This window comes from Giraffa tippelskirchi, chromosome 7 (assembly GCF_054371585.1).
Source record: "Giraffa tippelskirchi isolate mGirTip1 chromosome 7, T2T-mGirTip1v1.2.pri, whole genome shotgun sequence".
NCBI classification, from domain to species: Eukaryota; Metazoa; Chordata; class Mammalia; order Artiodactyla; family Giraffidae; genus Giraffa; species Giraffa tippelskirchi.
In genome coordinates, this window is record NC_137281.1 from 95,145,377 (window position 1) to 95,167,389 (window position 22,013).

The window sequence follows — 22,013 nt, forward strand, 5'->3', positions numbered from 1 at the left end:
TCTAGGAAAAAAAAGCTAAGTAAGTCAGTATCTTGGGATTTTCATATTGAATGGAAATTTAAATTTCCACAATTTCTCCCAGTACAATCCTTTGAAACTACCAAAAAAAAAAATTCTTTACCATACAACTCTTGTAAAATATTGTAAAGTGAGTATGTCAGACCTTACTACCACCAACATTTTTATGTGTGTGCGTCCAATGTAATCATAAGAACTTTCTATTAATACTTATTAGTACTGAGGCAAGTACTTTACATATATTATCTCATCATAATTTATGATGTTATTATTAATTTCACTGTGGACTCATGTTTAACTTTCAGAGTATGATTTTTACCATATACTAATAATCTGGGCTTTAAGCTTGAATTTCAAAATGAAGATGATGATATATACCTCATATAGTTGTTGTGAGGCTTAAGTGGATTCACATTTGTTGTAAGGATTAAGTTAGCTAAAGCACGAAAAGCACAGGATTTTCAACAAACTGTGTTTGTCATTACCCAACAGAATTAACTGCTTTCAAGCCCAGTATCTTCAATCTACTACTTCTGCAACCGATTTTAAAATTTTCATATAATTATAATAAATAATATATATCCAGTATAAAAATTGACGCAAAAAGTAGAACTAAGAGACAGGGCATATTAGAAAGACAAAGACAGTATTTGGTGCGTATTTGTTCAATTTTTAATTTGCACAGCATCTTAATTGTTTCTTTAGGTTAAGACATCCAATTGGCAATCTGGGTTTTTACATTATTAACATATGCAAGCATCTTACCATGTTATTGGAAACTCTCTTTGTAAGTTTCATTTTAATGATGCATGGTATTTCATTAAGTGACTGTATCATGATTAGAGTACTTTTCTCTTTTGAATATTTACTTTTATAAATGACTGTATAACAATCATGTTTATTAATAAATATTTGTTTTCAATTTTTATTAGCATAGAGCTCAGATTTTTTTTAAAAAAGAAATAATCTTGAGATGTATACTTCTAGTTGATATTGTTAACCAAAATGCAAGACTGCATACTTACATATCTTACTTTGCATTGTGTGTGTGTGACTATTAAACTTCATTGTGTTGCTCTTATCCCATAGTGATTTGATGGGTCCAATGTTTTCACATATATCTCTCAATTCTGTATCTTCTACGAACACAATGTATCTAAGTCTTCATTCCAATTATTTAAATAAACTTTGAGAAACAAGAATCTAAGACATTTTAAATTTTATTTATTTATTTATTTAATTGCAGGATAATTACAATATTGTGATGGCTTGTCACTGGAAGTACAATCTCCAGGCTGATACTGGTCCATTAATCAAAACTCTGAAAACATTGTTGAAATAGCTGAAAATTCTCTAACTACACCATCATTTAGTCCTCATGTCTCTGTATCATCAAGATGGTAAAATTCCTCCTAAAATGTTATCACAGGTAGATTCATTTTTATACGCATGTAAGCAATTATATGGAATTTGAAACTATATAAGGAAATTTTAGATGAAAATCATTTTAAAATAGCTATTTGTAGATAATATGAACTAATTGATCTGTCTCATTTCTACTGCCTAGATATATATTCACACAATATTTAGAGAACACTTGTTAGGGACTTTGTCCTGTGTCTCATGTATATTTCTCAACAACAAAAAAAAATAGTAATAACTTTGCCTGAAAAAGTAGATTTATTGTTGTAAAAATAAAGGCATAGAAAATTATTATTTGATAATTTGTTTTTGAACTCTGAAAGCATGAGTGGTTGCATGGATGGATAGATAGCAGAATGGAGAGAGGGGTGAATGAAAGATAATGTCCAAAATGTTTACAGTATCGTTAAGGATTTTTTGATCAACAGTACTTTGGCCTGCATTCATTGAGTTTTACTTGTGAGTTGCCTGGCCAGTGTTAGCAAAGTACATATTTGCTAAAAGAGTCAGCACTCATCAATTAGTCCTGAATACTATCTAATGGCAGCACTGTCTTTTTCCAATGTTTAATAACATAAATGTTTCCAAGAATAGACTGTACTCTCTACAAATATAATCCTTGACATATTAAATAAAAATAATTTCAAGTGAAATTAGATGTTTAGATATCAGCTTATCACTAAAATATTGTTTATTCCCTTTGAAAGCACTACCCCAAAAAATGAATTTCAAAAGAATTACTCTTTCCCTTTGACAGATAAAATAAACCTGACAAAATTAAAAAGGACTTTCCACCCTACCCAGGAAGGTGTTGTTCTGTGTTCCCATCACAGAAAAGGGCAAATTTCATAATGCACAGACCGCTTGATGTCCTACAAATGAAACAAGAGGATGTCCTCAAATTCCTTGCAGTAGGAACCCACTCAGGTGGCTGCTGCTGCTGTTGCTAAGTCGCTTCAGTCCTGTCTGACTCTGTGCGACCCCATAGACGGCAGCCCACCAGGCTCCCGCATCCCTGGGATTCTCCAGGCAAGAACACTGGAGTGGGTTGCCATTTCCTTCTCCAATCACTCAGGTGGCACCAACCTTCATTTCCAATAGCAACACTCATTTACAAAGGGAAAAATGATGGTGTTACCTCATCACTCTGAAGAGAAGCTGGAAGAAACTTCTGAAGGAGGTTCCTGCCATTGCTGCCTTGAAAACTGCTGAGGTCTGCGCCACATCCTCCAGGAATACTGACCCATAAGCTGGGCTCAAGTTTGCCACTGCCACTGGAACCACTCCTGTGGTGGGCGTTCCAGGCCTAGAACCTTCCCTAACTGGATCCACGCTGCCTTCTGAGAGCCCGGCTTCCAGTGGGTACTGATCCCTGGATGACCACCAGCCTCACAGAGACATCTTGCATTAACCTGCGTAACGGTGTCACAGACTCTCCTCTGCACTGTGTGAACACTACCACCCACGCCACAGTTCAGCAGGTCTGATATGCCGGCTACCGGCTCGCGAAGTTCTGCGCATGTGCAGCACCATTTCCGTGAGCACCGGTGAGAGGCCGCACGTGTTCCCTATTGTTAGGGAGAGCCTGTAAAAGACGGAGAGGAGGAGTTGCTGAGAAAGGGCTTATGAAGAATAAACAGCTTATTTAAAAGGGAAAGAAGGAAGGAAGAAAGAAAAGAAAGGAGGGAGGAAGGAAGGTAAAAGAAATTAAAGGGCGTCTTCCTTACTTTTCCAGTGTGTGGAAACAGAGCCTCCTTATCCAGCATGTTACAGGAACTATGCAGTTTTTCAGATTCCTGTATCTAATTTTTATCTGTCCTCATTTTAATTTTGCTTTAACTTGTTATCTAAAAGTTAAGGTCTCATGGATTGCCTCCAACAGTGTGTATCATGGAAAGTGTACTAAAGGGGGGAAAAATGTAATTTGGGTCTTTGGGTAGTTATAGTTAGAGCTTCCACCTCATATTTTTAAGTATATTGAAATGAAAAAGTAGTTGAAATCCACTAGACAACCACTTCAGGCTTTATTTATGGGCTCTATATGGATGACTATAGACTGTAAACTTATGCAAAGCCAAGGCAGATTCTTTAGCTGTCATTTTCTTCAACAGTAACCATGTCCTTGTTATCCATGACAGATTAAATGAGCATTTACCTATCAAGAAGAAATTATAGAAGAGAAAAACAGAAGAGAAGTTAAGGTAAGAAGGTATATTGAGTACCTATCATGTGCCAGCATGTACATAATATGATTCAATGAAAGCAATATTTAAAATTCTAATCAAACAAAATCCCCCTTAAATCAGAACTATGACAGCATCTAAAGGAAAAATGCAGATTCTTTTTGACTCTCCTTTTCTTCTTTGTAATCCTTCTCTACTCATTGCTTTTCTTTACCTCTTCCTTTTGTTTAACAAATGTTTATTGTGCATTTATTTGTCCCAGGTATTTTTGCTGTGACCATGTGCTAATCTCTGGTAAGGGAAACTAGTGAAAATGAAATCTTAGTAATTTAGAAAAGACTGTATTATTCAATAGATTGATAAAATTCATTAGCCATGCTGAAGGAAACCTCAGTGGGAACAAAGAATAGGAAATATGTTTCTTAACAAAATTTTAAAAATGATAGATACAGACACATCTGAATAGATAGATCTTACTGTAACTAGAGTTAGAGGTATGTCAATTAAACAGGAAGAATAGCACTAAAATGACATCTGATGTTTTCATTTAACATCATTCTTAAAATTTTTGTCTAATTTCAAAAAGATATAAAACAGTAATAAGAGATTTACTGTTAGAAAATACAAGACAAAATTTTGATGATTTACAATTGATATGGTTATATACCTAGAATCTTACCACAAAACAAACAACACAAAAGCTTAGAATTCATAAGATAACTCAATAAAATGACCAAGTATAAGTTGTTTTTTAGCTGTTCATTTTGGAAAATTTATACCTACAAAAAAAGTTACCAGAATAATACAATAAATATCTCCATTTTTTAAATCAAAGTCCATCAATTTTAAAATTTTGGCCCAAATTTTTCTCTTTCATTTTGTCCTTACATCTATATATTGTATATTTTTTCTGTTTTTTGCTAAGGCATTTAGAAGAAAGTTATAGACATTGTGATACTTGATTCCTAAAACTTCAGCATGTATACAAAAATATATTTAAAAGTCCATATCTTCTCATATGCAGGCAATGAGTTACTTTCCCTAATTAATTCATATGTACATAATACACAAAATCCAATCAGAATTATATTGTGATTTAAAAAAAAAGTTAGCAATATTTCTAATGTTGATAAGAAATAAAGATCAGGTAAGAATCAAAAACAGAGTTTGGGAAATAAATAAGGAAAGAAGACTTATCTTACATTTAGGTTTCCTAGTGAACAAGAAACTGTAACTATTGACACTATCATAAAATATGAATCTCGTTTTAACACCACAGCTTGTTTGACCTTGAACAAATGGTTAACTTCTCAGAGGTTGAGATTCCTCATCTGTAAAATAAGCTTGAAAACATCTGTCTTGCAGGGTTTTGTAAGGATCCCAAGCAATCCACTTGAAAAGTATAGTGCAATACCCAGACAATGAAGAAAAAATCAACATATATTTTAGCAGAATTGTTTAAGCTCTTCGGAAATTATAATCTATAATCAATTTGGATCTAAAATAAGTTTCAGCTCTATAAAAAAGATTGAATATTACGAAAAATATATGTATTACAAAAACTTTTAGTTAAAAAATAAGAAAAGAGATGTGAACCTTAGAATATATATATAAATTAAAATTTATTAAATCTCTCAAGAAGAGGCTTGTTTATTTTAAAAGTAATGTAATAAATTATAAAATTTATGCATAAAAAACATTCTAGAAGAACAATGCTATAAGAAGCATATATTAACTTTATGATGACAAATATTTTCTGAAAACTCAATCAAAATAAAATAACTACATTACACTCAGGACAAGAATGTGCTTTAAAAGAAGCATTAAAAAGCAAAATTAAATTACATTAAAATTTAAAAAAAAACACCAAACACCTTCAGGAGCAAGAAGCAACAAACTCAAGATTAACAACAAATCAGAAAAGGCTTCACAGGGGAAACTACAGAGAATATCTAAGGTGATTCAAAGAATGAATAAGAGATGAATAAGTGGAAGGAGGAAGCCACTGTACAGAAGGGATTAAAAATGAAAGCCAGCATGGACCAGTGTGATAGATATATTTGCTACATTAAGAGTTTTATACTTCCCCCCACAGGCAGAAAAGAGCAATATTTTCATCATTGGGGGTATAAATGAGTGATTTGCTTGAAATTAAGGATATTAACCTGATGAGAAATATGACAAGTGTGAACAGCCGTGGACAGCACAGACTGGTAGGGACTATGCAGAGACCATTAGGAGACTATTTTGCAGGTAATAAATGGTGAAGCCTGCTTTGTGAAAGAGTGAATCCAGCTACAAAATTAAGTCAACTACTTAACTGAAGACAAATTATATCAGTCCCCTCCCCCTAATTCTTTATGGGCTTCCCTGGTGGCTCAGTGGTAAAGAGTCCGCCTGCCAAGGCTGGAGATGCAGATTCAATCCCTGGATCAGGGAGAGCCCCTGAAGAAGGAAAAATGGCAAACCACTCCAGTATTCTTGGCTGGGAAATCGCATGGACAGAGGGGCCTAGTAGGCTACAGTCTATGGGGTCACAAAAGAATCAGACACAACTTAATAACTAAACAACAATAAATTTCTTTTACAGTTTCTCTACCTTAACATTATTGTGTATTTTCTTATTATACTTCACTGAGGAAGTCTAAGATAGAAACCAGCACATCCTTTGTTCCCTCTGTTCAATACTTGGTCAATGCTTGACATGAAAGGAAGAACAAAAAAGAGGGATGTGCAGAGATGGATGTAAAAAGGGAAAGGAAAGAAGAAATTTAAGATAATAAAGAGAAAATGTAGTGGAGAAAGAGAGAAGTGAGAAAGATGAGTGAGAAGAAAAGATAAGCAAGAAAGAAATACGTGGGAAAAATACACAGGGCAACAAATATTTTTGTGGGTAATTAGAAAAGATGAATTTTTCAGAAAGCCATAATTGAAATAGCACCTACTCATGTATGGTAAATCATCAGAAATTGTTCACTTATGGTTATTTCTATTATTTATGCTTAATTTGTATTAAGATTACTCCTGTTGTTTGTTTCTTTTGTTTTTATGAAATAGATCAATCAGCAGATAGATTTCCCAAATACAATCAATGCACCCATTGCTATTAGCAGACTCATTCTGGCTCAAATCTATGTCTACCCCATGGCTACACTCCTCAAGTTTCCAAGTTGTCTTCAGTCCTGGTATAGCAGCAATCCATTTTTGCACTCCAGCCAAAATGTTTACTGTGCTATTTGAATTCTTACTTTGAATAGTACAAATTAATAAATGTATTGAACGACCTAGTCTGTACCAAGAAGCTAACGTTGCTATTATTTGCTAAAGGCAATATAATTTGATCTGGTACATTTCTATTTACTAAACTATATATCCTCATAGTGCCAAGGGAACAGTTTTGAAGAGATGATATTTTATCTATCAGAATAACCAAGAAGAGAATATAGATCATCTCTTCAAATTAAAAAAAAAAGCTTTATTTTCATAAGCTGGGTTGACCATATAATTTACTAGTGTTGGCAAATGTGCAGAGCCTAATTAGTGAAAATAAAACTGACATTGTCCATCAAGAGGTTATTTTTTTTTTTGTAGCACATTGGAGGAGTGTTGTTTATTACAGCTTGGTAAATATTTTTAAAGACTTGTTTTGATGGAAGCTGTGTTTCTTCAAAGAGAGGTTTATGGGTAAATTGTAGCAGCCAGGAAGATGCAAATCAGTAGCATTTATGAGCTGGGGAAAGATAGGCCTGTAGTTGCACATGACATACAATGAAAATGGACAACTTTGGTCATTAAAATTGCACATGGGTATCTAAGGGAAGTCACTATTTCTCTTACCACATTCCTTCCTAATGCATCTATAAGGTTGTTATATTTCTCATGGGCATATTTACTCTCATTCAGGAAGACATTATACACAAAATCCTAAATTTACAGAAGATAAAAATTGGAGAATAATTATGCACAATTCAGAAGGACTTTTTAACATAAGTTTTTTAAAGAGGTAGCTTGCTTAGTGCATTTAAAATATTTTTAGGTGTATAGAACTGTACTACATGCAATCCATCAGAATCATATCTGTTAGGTAAATTAGGGAGGTATATCTGTAGGTAGAATGTAAAGAAGATAATCAGAATGTGTCCTACAAAAGTATGAAAATAAATGGCACTACTTTAAAACTTGTTCTTTTTTTAGTTTCAGGAAATGTTCTTGATGAATATATAAGAAAGGCAAGTGTTAATTTAAATTTATAAAGTTCAAAGAAAGGACCAATATATTTTGTCTTGCATAATTGAAAGATTATTGGATTGTTAGCCAGATAGACTGGAGGTCAGCTTTCAAACCCATCCTGAAAGGTGCTTCATTCTATGAGACTAATACAAGGTTTGAGTCATGGAGCACTTCAAAAAATGTTTTAAATGTACAGAGTGTGTGTGTGTGCGTGCGCACACATGCATGAGGGTACACACATACACGCATACACACACACACTAGCGCTTTAGTTGTAACTGACTGCCTGGGCTGTTTCCAGGCTAGAATACTGGACTAGGTTGCCATTTCCTTCTCCAGGGGATCTTCCCAACCCAGGGATCCAACTGAGTCTCCTGTCCAAGCCACCAGGGAAGCCTGTACTAGTACTTCTCAAAATTAGCATCACCTGGGAGCTTAGGAATGCAAATCCCCAAACTCCACCCCAGATTCACTGAATCAGAAACTCTGGGGTGGGGCCCGGCAACCTGTGGTTTACCAAGTCACAGGTGTTTCTGATGAAGTTTGACACCCACTGAAGTGAACTAATAGAGTTCTAATATATGCATGCATCTGGTAACTGCCTTATTCAGTTATTTTCAAATTCTCTTTCTTGGAATGCTGGGCATTTGTCTCAGGGCTCTGATGGGGAATTGTGGGAAGAGAAGGAATGTGAAGAGAAAATCTGTTTTTGAAATGTAGTTTATGTCTATAGGACTTGCAGATGGAAATATGTAACAGCTGCAATTAAAAAGTTGTGAATTGGAGAGAGAGCAGGAATACAGGGAGAACAAGAGAAAGAAGAAAAATGAGAAGAGAGGTAAGGAGAAGAGGTAAAGAGTAGAGAAATGAGATTATTCAACTGGATATTTCTGTAATCTGCAAACTATTATACAGAAATCAAAATGAATGATTATATTCTACAGCTGTTTACATTGCAACAATATGGATAATCTTAATTTTATATTAAATTTTAAAAGCCACAAATGACTACATAAAGCATGATCCCTTTAAAGTTAAAATAATTAAAATATAGATATATTCTTTTTTAGAAATACAGTTAAATGGGATAAAATGATACAAAAAGCAAAGCAAGAAAACAATAAACCCAAGACTTGGGATGGTGATTATGTTAGGTAGGAAAAGACAGGGTGAGGATGCTGCAGAGGACCACATAGCCAGAGAGAAGTTGCTGTCAAGGTCTCAACTTTTGTGTTGCCTAATTCATTACATAAATAAAGGAGGTTGGGAGAGAGAAAGGCAGGGAGGAGGGAGAAAGGGAGGAAAAAAAAAGAAGGAAGGCAGAGAGGAAGGAAGGGAAGAAGTCATGAATTGACTAACGGTGACCAAAGATTATGGATAATCCAGTTTTATACACCTGTGTGTATGTGTGTGAGCAAGCGTGTGCTCAGTCACTTAGTCATGTCCAGTTCTTTGCTACCCCATGGACTGTAGCCCGCCAGGCTCCTCTGCCCATGGAAGAACACTGGAGTGGGTTGCCATTTCCTCCTCCAGGTGATCTTCTCGACCCAGGAATCAAAACTGCGTCTCCTCTGTCACCTGCATTGGCAAGTGGATTCTTTACCACTGAGCCACCTGGGAAGCCCTTTTTGCACCTGATGGCTACTAAAACATTAAAAGCAGTAGTGAAACCACATAATATGCACTTGAAAACGATCAGAATCAATCTGAAAAATGAGTTCTTCATTATAATTAAGTTATTAAGGCAATAGGGTCTTTCCTCACAGAGGCTTTCCTCATACAGGCTTTATCTATAAGTTGTTTATATTTACCACAAAAGGAAAAATGTAACAAATTTCAGCTCTAGGCAAGATTGATAAAAAGATAATGTGTCTTTAAAACATGCTATGCCACTTTTTTAGTACCACCTTGTTCTCCTTTATTGTCCTCTTCCTAGCTTTCCAGGGCCCTGAGCAATGGAGAACAGGGGTAGCTGGGTCACAAGATTCAGTAACCCTAAATACAATTCCTTGGTTCTAACCACTGCCATCAAACTTGACAGTCTGTGTCAAATTGCTCAAGGTCCTTTTTCTACAGCATAACGATGAGTAGCAATTATTCCCATAAACTAATTAATTCCTGCTAACAATCTAACTGAGCTTCCCTGGTAGCTCAGACAGTAAAGCATCTGCCTGCAATGCAGGAGACCCAGGTTCAATCCCTGGGTCGGGAAGATCCCCTGGAGAGGGAAATGGCAACCCACTCCAGTACTCTTGCCTGGAAAATGCCATGGACAGAGGAACCTGGTAGGCTACAGTCCGTGGGGTAGCAAAGTCAGACACGACTGAGTGACTTCACTTTCACGTTCACTTTCAACAAGCTAATTGTTGGATAGCTCCCCTTAGAGTGTTAGCTTAACCTAGTTGAAACGTACTGCTTTTTGAAAGATCCTTAAGTTTACATGAACATTTTAAATTTAGGACTAGTGGTATTCCATAGAGGAAGATACTTCTGATCAGAGACTTTTCTTCAAAGTACATCACCTAAATAGCACTCTGCCTTACCTACTGGTAAGATTGTTGATGTATGTAATTTTCCTTAATAAAGGTAATTTTTAAAGTATACATATAAGTTCTTGGTGGTGATGGAAGCAGAAATGATTGATGCTGGAAGGTTGAACCATGTTGCTACCAAGTTACTGACATTCTACTAAATAATCACATGCCAGTAGAACCAAGAGCATTTCCTCATATTTACCTTTTTGTCCCACTAGATCTTAATTGAACAATTTACAAAGATTCTGTTTTTCAAGTCACATGGAAAAGGAAAGGTCATACTAAATAAATATGTCTTATTCAAATGTCAAAATTTAGATAAAACATTATTCTTTCCACCAGATGTGATTAAATAACTAGATATTATTAGATATGTATTGTGTTACTATATATATGAGAGATAGGGACAGAGAAAAAGAGAGATACATGTACATATACACATGTACACATTACTTGATGATACATTAAAAGATTTAATTATGTTTACTTCCAAAGGAATGCCATCTATAAAATAACACATTATATCTCCACTCAGATGTCTTTAGTCACTTAAACCATGAATATCCTTTTCTCCCTTACCCATGAGTAAGAATTCCTTCAGGATAGGTAACAATTTTCTCCCCCCGCTAATGTAAAGAAAAAACACTAAATGGATTTAGTTCAAGACTTTGCAAAAGGAATATACCTTTGTACTATGATCAGATAGTAAAACTGTAGAGAATATTATGCATAACCTAAGGTATTTATTTGTAATGGAAATTGTTTAGTAAACAGAATCAAGATTTGAAGTGAGTTGCATTGCCTCCATTAGAGAGAAAAGAAAATGTGATCATTTATTCACAGGCACAGATTTGAGCCAGATATATCCATAAAAAGTTAATGGGAAGATTCAGAACCACATAAAAAGCTATAGAAGAGCATCCTGCCCTACATCAAATCACCATACATATCCGTCATGTGAGGTGTACATTATATGGTCGAAGAAGGAGGAAATTATATATATAAAAGGCTACCAATATGTGAAATCACAGATATTCACTAGCTTGAATATCCACAATACTTAATATCAGCATTTTTGTGTGAAAACACTATCAAATGTCCTTTGTTACATTTAATAGAGGTTATTGTTAATGCTTTCTTGTTAGATGTAATTTGTAGGATACAGATGAAATTTTCCTGGGTGTTCAAGGAACTTAGGCTTTCTCTAACCTGCTTCTCAATATCCTTCCAGCTTCAACCCACTTCCAGAAAAATCTATATTGTTTATCTACAGCTGTGTAAGAATTTATCCCCAAACTCAAAACTTCATGACTTAAAACAACAAACACTTATTATCTCAGTGATTCTGTGGTTAAGAAATCCAGGCTTGGCTTAGCTGAGTCCCATGGCTCAAAATTCTCACAGTGCTACAACTAAGGTGTCAGCCGGGGCTGCATCTCAAGGATGAACCTAGGGAAGGTCCCTCAAGCCCACTCACGTGGCTGGCAGTAAGCCTCAAGATGTTGCTAGCTGTTGGCTACAAACATCAATTCCTGTTGTGCACACTCTCCATAGGGCCTCTCACAGCACAGCATCTGGCTTCCCTCAAGGCAAGGGCTCAGAGAGAGAGAGATAATGAGAGGAAGACCATGAGAGAACCAGTAAGGTGAAAGTCACAGTCTTCGTGTGACCTAATTTCAAAAGAGACACCTCATCACTTTTGCTGAATCCTAGTCTTTAGAAGTGAGTCACGATGTCTAGCCCACACGCAAGGCTTGTGGGGGCACAAATTCCCCAAGGCGGGGATCTTAGAAGCCAATTTATAGGCTGCCTACCACAGCATCTTCTGTACTGAAGGAACTTGTCACACATTTCTGATTGCCTGGGAACTGCCCACAATTTCTGGAAGAATGGCATTTGAGCCCACTGTTTTCTCTATCAATACATCTAGACTATTAATTAAATTTGAGGCATTCAGTCTATAGGGTAAAATTCAGTTATATAAAAGTCAAAGTCTAGAAGGTAAGGGGAAATATCTCTGAAGAAATGACTTTTAAAGCATTACTTGAAGAATAGTGTGGCTAGCTATGCCTGGGTGAGGGTCCAGATGCAGGAAGAAAGAGTTTAATATAGAAAAAGGCAGAGAAATAGAATGATGTTCAGAACTCTTTTTGTTCCTTGTATACATCTTTTGTTCCTTGATCTGTTAACTGAGGCTACTAATTTTAGAACAGATTTATTCACTTCAGTATAAAAAAACTGAAAATGTAATGAGTTTGGAGCCCCAGTGATTTGAAGAATGAGAGGAAGAAGCGGGGGGTGAGAAGGAAGAGAAAGAGAAAGGGGGAAAGAAGGAACACCATGATGGGAAGAAGTGACAACAGAGAGAAATAAAAGGGTGAATTCCCCATATTTGCTCCTGAGAGATACTCTACAGGTGGGTCAGGAAATCTTTTCAGGGAAAGGCATTAAAGATTTTCATGGTAAAAAGTCATCAATCAAATTTGAGTCCAATTCACGGTCAATAATATAAAACCAAGCTATCCAATAAAAGAGCTATTAGAAATCAAAATCAAAACTCCTGATTGAAATTAAAAACAAGAAAAACTAAAATGAACATGAAGACTGGCCAGGATCAAGAACAAGGAAACAAAAAAAAGACAAGTGACAAAAGTAAAGGAAAAGTTGCATAGGGCAAGGAGTGCCCAGGGATTCCAGGCCCACCAAGATTCAGGGAATGCCTGAAGGTCTTCTACATACTTGTCTGCACCAGCTTTTTATATTTATGGTGGTGTCTCCATATGACTGTGGTTCACAGGTAAAATCCTTCCAGCTACCTGTTTATTCATAGAGTTCCAAGGTACAGAAAGAGATTTCTGAATGGAGGAGACTATACAGTTAAAAAGGGAATGCATACATTTGAAAGTCTGGCTTTTCATCCCCACTTACATAAAGGCCATCTTAATGCATGAAAGCTATGGATATATTTGCTTTATTGCTGTATTCCATTTTCAAAGAAGGAGCTATCCAATTTATGTATATATAGCAAAGATCAAACGGTTAAAAACGGTCTTATTACATTGTGAACTCATTATGGTTGCTCTTCAATTTGTTGTTATAGTCACTATTTATAGGATCTTATATAGGATATGTATATGTATAGGATCTCAGAAACAAGGCCAGTTGTCAAAAAACTCTACAAGTTTTTGACAAGCATACAACAAATCTATCAAACTGAAGTGTTTAGTAATCACAGTTTTGTTATAAGGTTTGGGAATAGAACTGCCATATGACCCAGCAATCCCACTGCTGGGCATATACACCGAGGAAACCAGAATTGAAAGAGACGCGTGTACCCCAATGTTCATTGCAGCACTGTTTACAATAGCCAGGACATGGAAGCAACCTAGATGTCCATCAGCAGACGAATGGATAAGGAAGCTGTGGTACATATACACAATGGAATATTACTCAGCCATTAAAAAAAATACATTTGAATCGGTTCTACTGAGATGGATGAAACTGGAGCCCATTATACAGAGTGAAGTAAGCCAGAAAGAAAAACAACAATACAGTATACTAATGCATATATATGGAATTTGAAAGATGGTAACGATAACCCTATATGCGAGACAGAATAAGAGACACAGATGCATGGAACAATTTTATGGATTCTGAGGGAGAAGGTGAGGGTGGGACGTTCTGGGAGAATAGCATTGAAACATGTATATTATCATATGTGAAACAGAACACCATTCCATGTTCAATGCATGAGACAAGGGCTCAGGGCCGGGGCAATGGGATGACCCAGAGGGATGGGATGGGGAGGGAGGTGGGGGGGGGGTGTCCAGGAAGGGGAACACATGTAAACCCATGGCTGATTCATGTCAATGTATGGCAAAAACTATTACAATATTGTAAAGTAATGAGCCCCCAACTAAAATAAATAAATTTATAAAAAAAAAAAACATATCTCAGGGTATTCTAACACACATTAATATTTTACCTTTCCTGCCCATAATTGCATTACTTCAGATAACCTTACAAATTGAACATTAATCCACATAAACATATACTGATGTTAGATTATACCTATTATGTGCTAGGAATGTTACATTCTGAGACTGCAAATATAAACTAAACCCAGATCATATCCATAAGTCAAGACCATTTCCCAATAGTGAAAATAATCACTAAGTTATTGTTCCAGAGCCATTCTTCATATACCAACATCAATGAAGTTTTGCCCTTGGTTAAAGCAGTTGAAAATCTCCAATAACCCTGGAATGTATACTTCAGAACATTGTTACTACTATATAGAAGTTCACGGATAACCATTTAGATTATTTTCATTGCTGTTCCTTGCTCTATTAAAAGTTTTCTGGTTGGCATACTTTGCAAAAGTCTTCCACAAACCCTATCTGTCTCCTAGTATAACTCTGTAGACCTCTTGACTAACTTCAGTCATACTATTTATTCTTTGGAACTCTCAACAGAAGCACCACCAATTTTGATTCCTAATCATGCTATCAGGAGGTGTTGGAGAATTTAGGGTCATCTAACTTACACAGCAGCTACCAGAGCCCCTGTCTATTGAAAATGTGAAATACTAGAGGTGTTAACATGGATGTACAGACCACAACACTATTTCCTATGATTTTCTTCAATCTTTGTGAAGTAAGGGTCTATCAGCTAAGTCCTAAAGATTTTATCCACACCATTTCTAAACTCTGTAATAGATGTCACATCAAAAAGGACTTCTAGCACTCTTGCAGTAAAGATTTTTCTTGTTAAAAATTGACCAACTCCTGTTTCCCACATTTAAGTCTTTTGGCTTCCCTGGTGGCTCAATGGTAAAGAAACTGTCTGCAATACAGGAGACACAGGTTCAATCCCTGGGTCAGGAAGATCCCCTGGAGAAGGAAATGGCAGCCCACTCCAGTATGCTTGCCTGGGAAATTCCATGGACAGAGAAGCCTGGTGGACTATAGTCCATGGGGTCGCAAGAGTTGAACACAACTTAGTGACTAAACCACCACCACCACCACCACCTCTTCAATACTCCTAAGTTTTCCCACATTCTTGACTGTCCCATTGTGACCATCTAGCCCTGAAGGCCTGACACTCAACACAAATGAATCAGCTATAACCCTGGGTTTTCTCTGCTTCTTCTATAGTAAGTTGACTTGATTGCACATACTTCCTAAAAATTCCCATCTCCTGCTGAGCTCTTCTTAGCCCAGCTGGTGGAGCCATAAAATACCTTTTCTTATGTATATCATGAGCCACTGTAATTATTTTGCTCCATAGGAAACAGAGTATGTTCTATGGAGCAGAAATTTTGAGTGATGTTAATATTTTACTTGGAATAAATTATTTTCAACAATTTCAATTTTTTAAAATTTTTATTTACAAGAAGAGCTTTTAATAAATCAAAAAACATTGTAAATCTCAAAGAGGAATATACAGATGCATTATTTTTCAAGGGTATTGAATGTGAGAGCATCTTCCATTTTTTGGGCTGGTATTAAAGGAAAACCTGTTTTGGAAATGTTAATTATGTGGGACTTTATACTCCATAAGCACATTATGGGCTTGATGATGCATGGTTGACAATACTGGTCGCTAATGATCCAAAAGGTTACCATGATATTTTGACCAGCAGTGGGGAAGATAAAAATGCTGTGACAGTTACTTAATCAATTTTCTTTGACCTGAAAAAGGAAACTTCTCAATCCTAAGAAGTTTGTTCATAATTAAGTTGAAGAAGAGTTTCTGTGGTCAACTGAGGAACATTTTCTAGTCCTTACTTGGATATCTTAGCAATCCTATTATCAAGTTATCTGATCTCTATAACACATTTATATAAAATATATGACTATGAACATATACACATTTCTGTGGTCTTAAGTAATTTCAATGGATCTTATCCACAGTCCCACATGTCATAATTCACATTAGAAACAAAGAGAACAATGGCTAGTCTTTTACATATTACATTTAATCCTTTTGTAAACTTTGTTTTGATAAAGCTTTTTCTTCATTCTATGCCATTATGATGAATAAATAAAACACTCTAGCCATTTGAGAATATAAACTCTATGTATGGATAGATATCTAATTTTAGTCAGAGTGAGGATTTTGTTACTACAAAGGCTAAAATAATGTAAAAAATTTCAAATCCGTAAAATGTCATAGACCAGAGGAAAAGCAGTTCTTTTCTTTAGGATCTTCTCCTTCAATGCACTTAACATTATTTTAAAAGCATTCAGAAAAAAAAAGAAAAAAAAAAAGCATTCAGTGTTTGTTCTATCGAATATAGTACTTTCTGGAAAACAACCAACTCAGAAAGTAGTTCAAAGGTTAGTTACAGGATAAACTAATAGCTATGCTAAGCTATTACTTTGTAGAGCCAATAAAAAAAGAAAAAAATAAACTATATTATTTCCACAATCTATATGGTCATCTCCAGCAACAACCAAATCAATAATAAAACATTTTTTATTTAAACTTCACCCTGCTTTCCCCTCTCTGCTTCTGAAATTTTTTCCCAACAGGGAAATCTCCTTGGAATATACCATAAATATAAAAAAAGCAAGAGTGGACAATGTAATAAATGTTTTATTTTCGTTTGTTAGTAGATGGTGAAGTTCAGCTCACTTGTGGTTTGACCTTATTCTAGTACATGAACAATTTTTCTTAAATACAGCTTTCATATAACACCAGCCATCTCAAACTTCTGCATTCACTCCAGGGAAATATACACATACACGTGTATGCACACAAATAGCCATTTCAATACAACATTATTTCATAGATTTTTATATACCACAATTCAAATCATATAGCCCCAAACATTACAATTACATGTATAAATGCTTGAAAAAATGCATTATCCCACATATGTAGCCTCCAGACTAAGGCTAAATCAGATGCAATTTTTTTGTTTCACTGCATATATTAATGTTAATAGTAACTGATAATAATCAGTGATAAATATTGAATTTTATTGCAATAATTTTTCGTCTGTGCTATATACCAAGATAGTACTCAGATATTCAGATTTGATATGTTGGCCCAGGACATATATAATGTGGCCCAGAACACTACTGTTTCTAAGTTTTAGTTGTTGCTGACACAAATTTAAGGTTAAAAACTCTTTATTAAATGCTTTCTGTGTGCTAAGTCTTGAGCTAAGTGATTTACATTCCTCAACTCATTTAATCCTCATATCTCCATTCAGTTCAGTTCAGTCACTCAGTCATGTCCGACTCTTTGCAACCCCATGAATCGCAGCACACCAGGCCTCCCTGTCTATCAACTCCCAGAGTTTACCCAAACTCATGCCCATTGAGTCGGTGATGCCATCCAGCCATCTCATCGTCTGTTGTCCCCTTCCCCTCCTGCCCCCAATCCTTCCCAGCATCAGGGTCTTTTCCAGTGAGTCAACTCTTTGCATGAGGTGGCCAAAGTATTGGAGTTCCAGCCTCAGCATCGGTCATTGCAATGAACACCCAGGACCGATCACCTTTAGGATGGACTGGTTGCATCTCCTAGCAGTCCAAGGGACTCTCAAGAGTCTTCTCCAACACCACAGTTCAAAACCATCAATTCTTCGGCGCTCAGCTTTCTTCACCGTCCAACTCTCACATCCATACATGACCACTGGAAAAACTGTAGCCTTGACTAGACGGACCTTTGTTAGCAAAATAATGTCTCTGCTTTTTAATATGCTGTCTGGGTTGATCATAACTTTCCTGCCAAGGAGTAAGCATCTTTTAATTTCATGGCTGCAATCACCATCTGCAGTGATTTTGGAGCCCAAAAAAATAAAGTCTGACACTGTTTCCCCATCTACTTGCCATGAAGTGATGGGACCGGATGCCATGATCTTAGTTTTCTGAATGTTGAGCTTTAAGCCAACTTTTTCACTCTCCTCTCTCACTTTCATCAAGAGGCTTTTTAGTTCCTCTTCAGTTTCTGCCATTAGGGTGGTGTCATCTGCATATCTGAGGTTATTGATATTTCTCCCAGCAATCTTGATTCCAGCTTGTGCTTCATCCAGCCCCCGTTTCTCATGACGTACTCTGCATCTAAGTTAAATAAGCAGGGTGACAATATACAGCCTTGACATACTCCTTTTCCTATTTGGAACCAGTCTGTTGTTCCATGTCCTGTTCTAACTGTTGCTTCCTGACCTGCATACAGGTTTCTCAAGAGGCAGGTCAGGTGGTCTGGTATTCCCATCTCTTTCAGAATTTTCCACAGTTCACTGTGATACACAGTCAAAGGCTTTGGCATAGTCAATAAAGCAGAAATAGATGTTTTTCTGGAACTCTCTTGCTTTTTTGATCATCCAGAGGATGCTGGCAATTTGATCTCTGGTTCCTCTGCCTTTTCTAAACCAGCTTGAACATCTGGAAGTTCATGGTTCACATATTGCTGAAGCCTGGCTTGGAGAATTTTGAGCATTACTTTACTAGGGTAAGTTTAATGATTTCCATTTCACAGATGAAGATACTGACACATAAAGGGGTTAAATAACTTGTTCAAGGTCTCCCAGAATGGGGATTTAAACCTAAATTGCATATATGTGTATGAAAGCAAGTATGTGATTGTATATTTTTATTATCTAATTCTTCAAATAAATAAAAATAAGGTTAAGACAAAACTGAGGCAGTGAAAATTCAAATTGAAATAGCACATAAACTCCCAAACATTCTCCTCCTGCAGGGTCTGCTAGAAGCTATTCTGACCCTCCCCAATCTACTTTCCACCCTACAGCAAACGTCATCATTTCAATAAGTGAGCTACTTGAGTTACCCAGGTCCTGAGCTGTGCCTTCCCTGGGATCTTGCTTCTCAGTCTTTCCCCATCCCTGTCATGATGCCTAGGGCATGATGAGGCATCAACACATATCTATTAAATAAATAAACATCCCCAGAAAGAGGGCTCTCTTGGTGGCTCAGAGAGTAAAGAATCTGCCTGCAAGGTAGGGGACCTAGGTTCAATCCCCGGGGGGAATGGCTACCCACTCCAGTATTCTTGCCTGGAGAATTCCACGGACAGAGGAGCCTGGCAGGCTACAGACCAGGGGATTGCAAAGTGTCCGACACAACCAATCAACTAACCCTTCACTTTTTTCAAAAAAAGTCCCACCTTCCTGTCTGCTGATTCCTTCGGGGTACATCCTGGTTCCTAACTCTGCCTCCTTCCTCAACTTCAACTCTCAGATCCTGCCTACTAGACCCTCGGGTGCCCAGTGAGCAGCTGAATTAGGCTTGATCCTTCACTCACAGGCTGTACCAGCCATTCTCTGATGCCTCCCTGGGAGCTCCAGATTGTTCTCTGAGCAGAACTCCCCCCCCCCACTCAAGTTACCCCACCACACGAAGAGTGGGCAACAGAGGCAAGCCGAGGCCCGAGGCCCAGGGTGCTCTGTGGCCTTTCAGACTTCAGTGCAGGACGCACTTCAGTGCCCCTGTCCCCAGGTACGCTGTGCTGATACAGCTCTTCCCTTAAGTTATTGTGTCTCTCCTCACTGAGGGAACTCCAGAAATGGGGTGGCAGAAAGCTGAAGCCATTTATTTACATAGCTGTGAGTGAGGACTAGGCTAGAGAAAGTGATGTGATTTAAGAGATCTCTTTTTCAGCCTGATTTAAATACACAAACCACCTAAAATGGTTTCCTATCACATGTGAATTCAAGTTCATGGGGCACACTAAAGAATTCATCCTCGGTGACTTGCCTACCTTTCAAGAGAAACACTAGCTTATCCTCAGAACTTGGAGAGAGACACACCTCAACCTAATTCTCACAGTTAATACATTAGAGTCTAACTAAACATTTAACTCAAGCAAGGTATTTATAAATCCTGGGTATTATTCTAGTGAAGAGAGATTTTGGTAACGATGGACTATTAGTGTGGTCCCTCCACAAAGACTTTTGCTTCTTGAATACTATTATGATTGCATGGTAATCTTACCCAGCTAGTGTTTTCTCAATGTCCTGGGGAGCCTGATCATTGTAAATTACCTGTGACATCTCATTAATCCTCTTTTTCCTCACAAACGCATAATTAATGGTAACATTGACAATAATACACAAATTAGCTAAGTGACGCTTTATGGTGTTGGTTTTGATTAACGTCAGGAACCCAAAAATGACATTAATATAATGCAGATCCCAAAAGGCAGTCTGCACTTTGACCCCAGACATACATTTTGTTTGCACCATCACCAAGATTAATCCTCCTCTGGATGAAGACGAGACAAAACTCTGGCCACTGGCAGTCTATGCCGGGCTGTCGGAAAACAAACCGCCTCAATTGCATTTGTTTAAGAAGGAAATCTTAATGCATAGAAAACAACAGCGTAGTGTCATTTCCTATTGTCTAGTTAGGACAAAGATAAATGAGCAACTGTCATGATTTAGATCAACTGCTTCTCTGCTAACTTCTATTATTTGCTTATTTATGGAACAGTGTTTAATTAAAAGTATACCTAGATGATATGAAGCACATGATAAAATGATTGAAATTCCTTCTGCTCTCACTATAGATGGTTTTTGAAAATCAAAACTGTTTTTTTATATGCATTTCAACCTGCAAGACCTCTAAATGATACATTCTTACTAACCACAAGAAAGTAAAAAAAAAAAAAAAATCAATGCCTGAGAAAATGTTCTTTGTCTCTGACTTGAGTAACAAAGTGAAAGCACTGAATGGAATTTGGATAAAGTAAACTTCTTTGCTGCAAAAATGAGGCACCTTTGTCGCAGGTGAGGAGGCTGATTTAGAAACACTTTTTTCAGATTATGAAAGAGACAGACACTATACTTAGTCACAGTATTGTCTATAGCTGCATCATCAACTTCTAAATTCAGGGTTAATCATATGACTTTATTATGATCATGAACAGTTCCCTAATCACGATTTTCACAAATCCAAGTTGAGTACTGAATCTCTTTAACACTCTAAAGAGGTACAGAATGCTAATTTTTAAAGATGCAACCTTTTATTTTCTTCGTGACAATTATTAATAGCTGAAAATATTTAATGGTATAGTGTTTTCTGAAAATAATTATAATCGTTCTTTCTTGATTAGTTTGACTTCTACCTATTTAGTCTGTTTTTCAAAATGTTGTAAACCATAGCCCTTGCTAATGATTATATTTCAATAATGGAATAGGGAGAAAAGCCGTACTATCATGCCTTTTTTCGATTTTTCACATAAATAACTACTATTTGGAGAATGCCTTCCTGACAAAAATATACAATGCATAAAGTGATGTTGTAAAATTTGAAATAAGTCCACGAAAATCAGAAAGTAAAGATCACCAAAATTATTTTAAAAAATCATATATGTATTTGATTTTTTTTAAAAAATGGAATTTGAATATCTTAAAAGGTGATTTTAGTTTCCATGGGTATACATTTTCAATTATAATGCTCCTAATTCCCACCCCCCCAAAAAAAAGAAAGAAAGCAGACTGCCTTGCAACTGCTTGTCATAGCAGTTTAATTTTGAAAAATGCCGTGTCTTTCCCTGCTTGCAATATATTTATCATATGACTTGGTTTATCTTTTTTTCATTATTTAAAGTTACAAAATAATATTTCAGAAGAGGCTCAGATTTTTCTTTTTCT

The 22,013-nt window shown here is 36.4% G+C and overlaps 1 long non-coding RNA gene across 1 annotated transcript in view; it reads right to left on the reverse strand.

Moving 5' to 3' along the window:
* LOC145512757 (uncharacterized) overlaps positions 1–2,925 on the reverse strand; it is a 347,069-nt gene extending 344,144 nt beyond the window's left edge. The window contains exon 1 of the long non-coding RNA XR_014058769.1: positions 2,579–2,925. This is a non-coding gene — a long non-coding RNA (uncharacterized LOC145512757). The remainder of the gene's footprint in view (positions 1–2,578) is intronic.
* Positions 2,926–22,013: the final 19,088 nt, after the last annotated feature.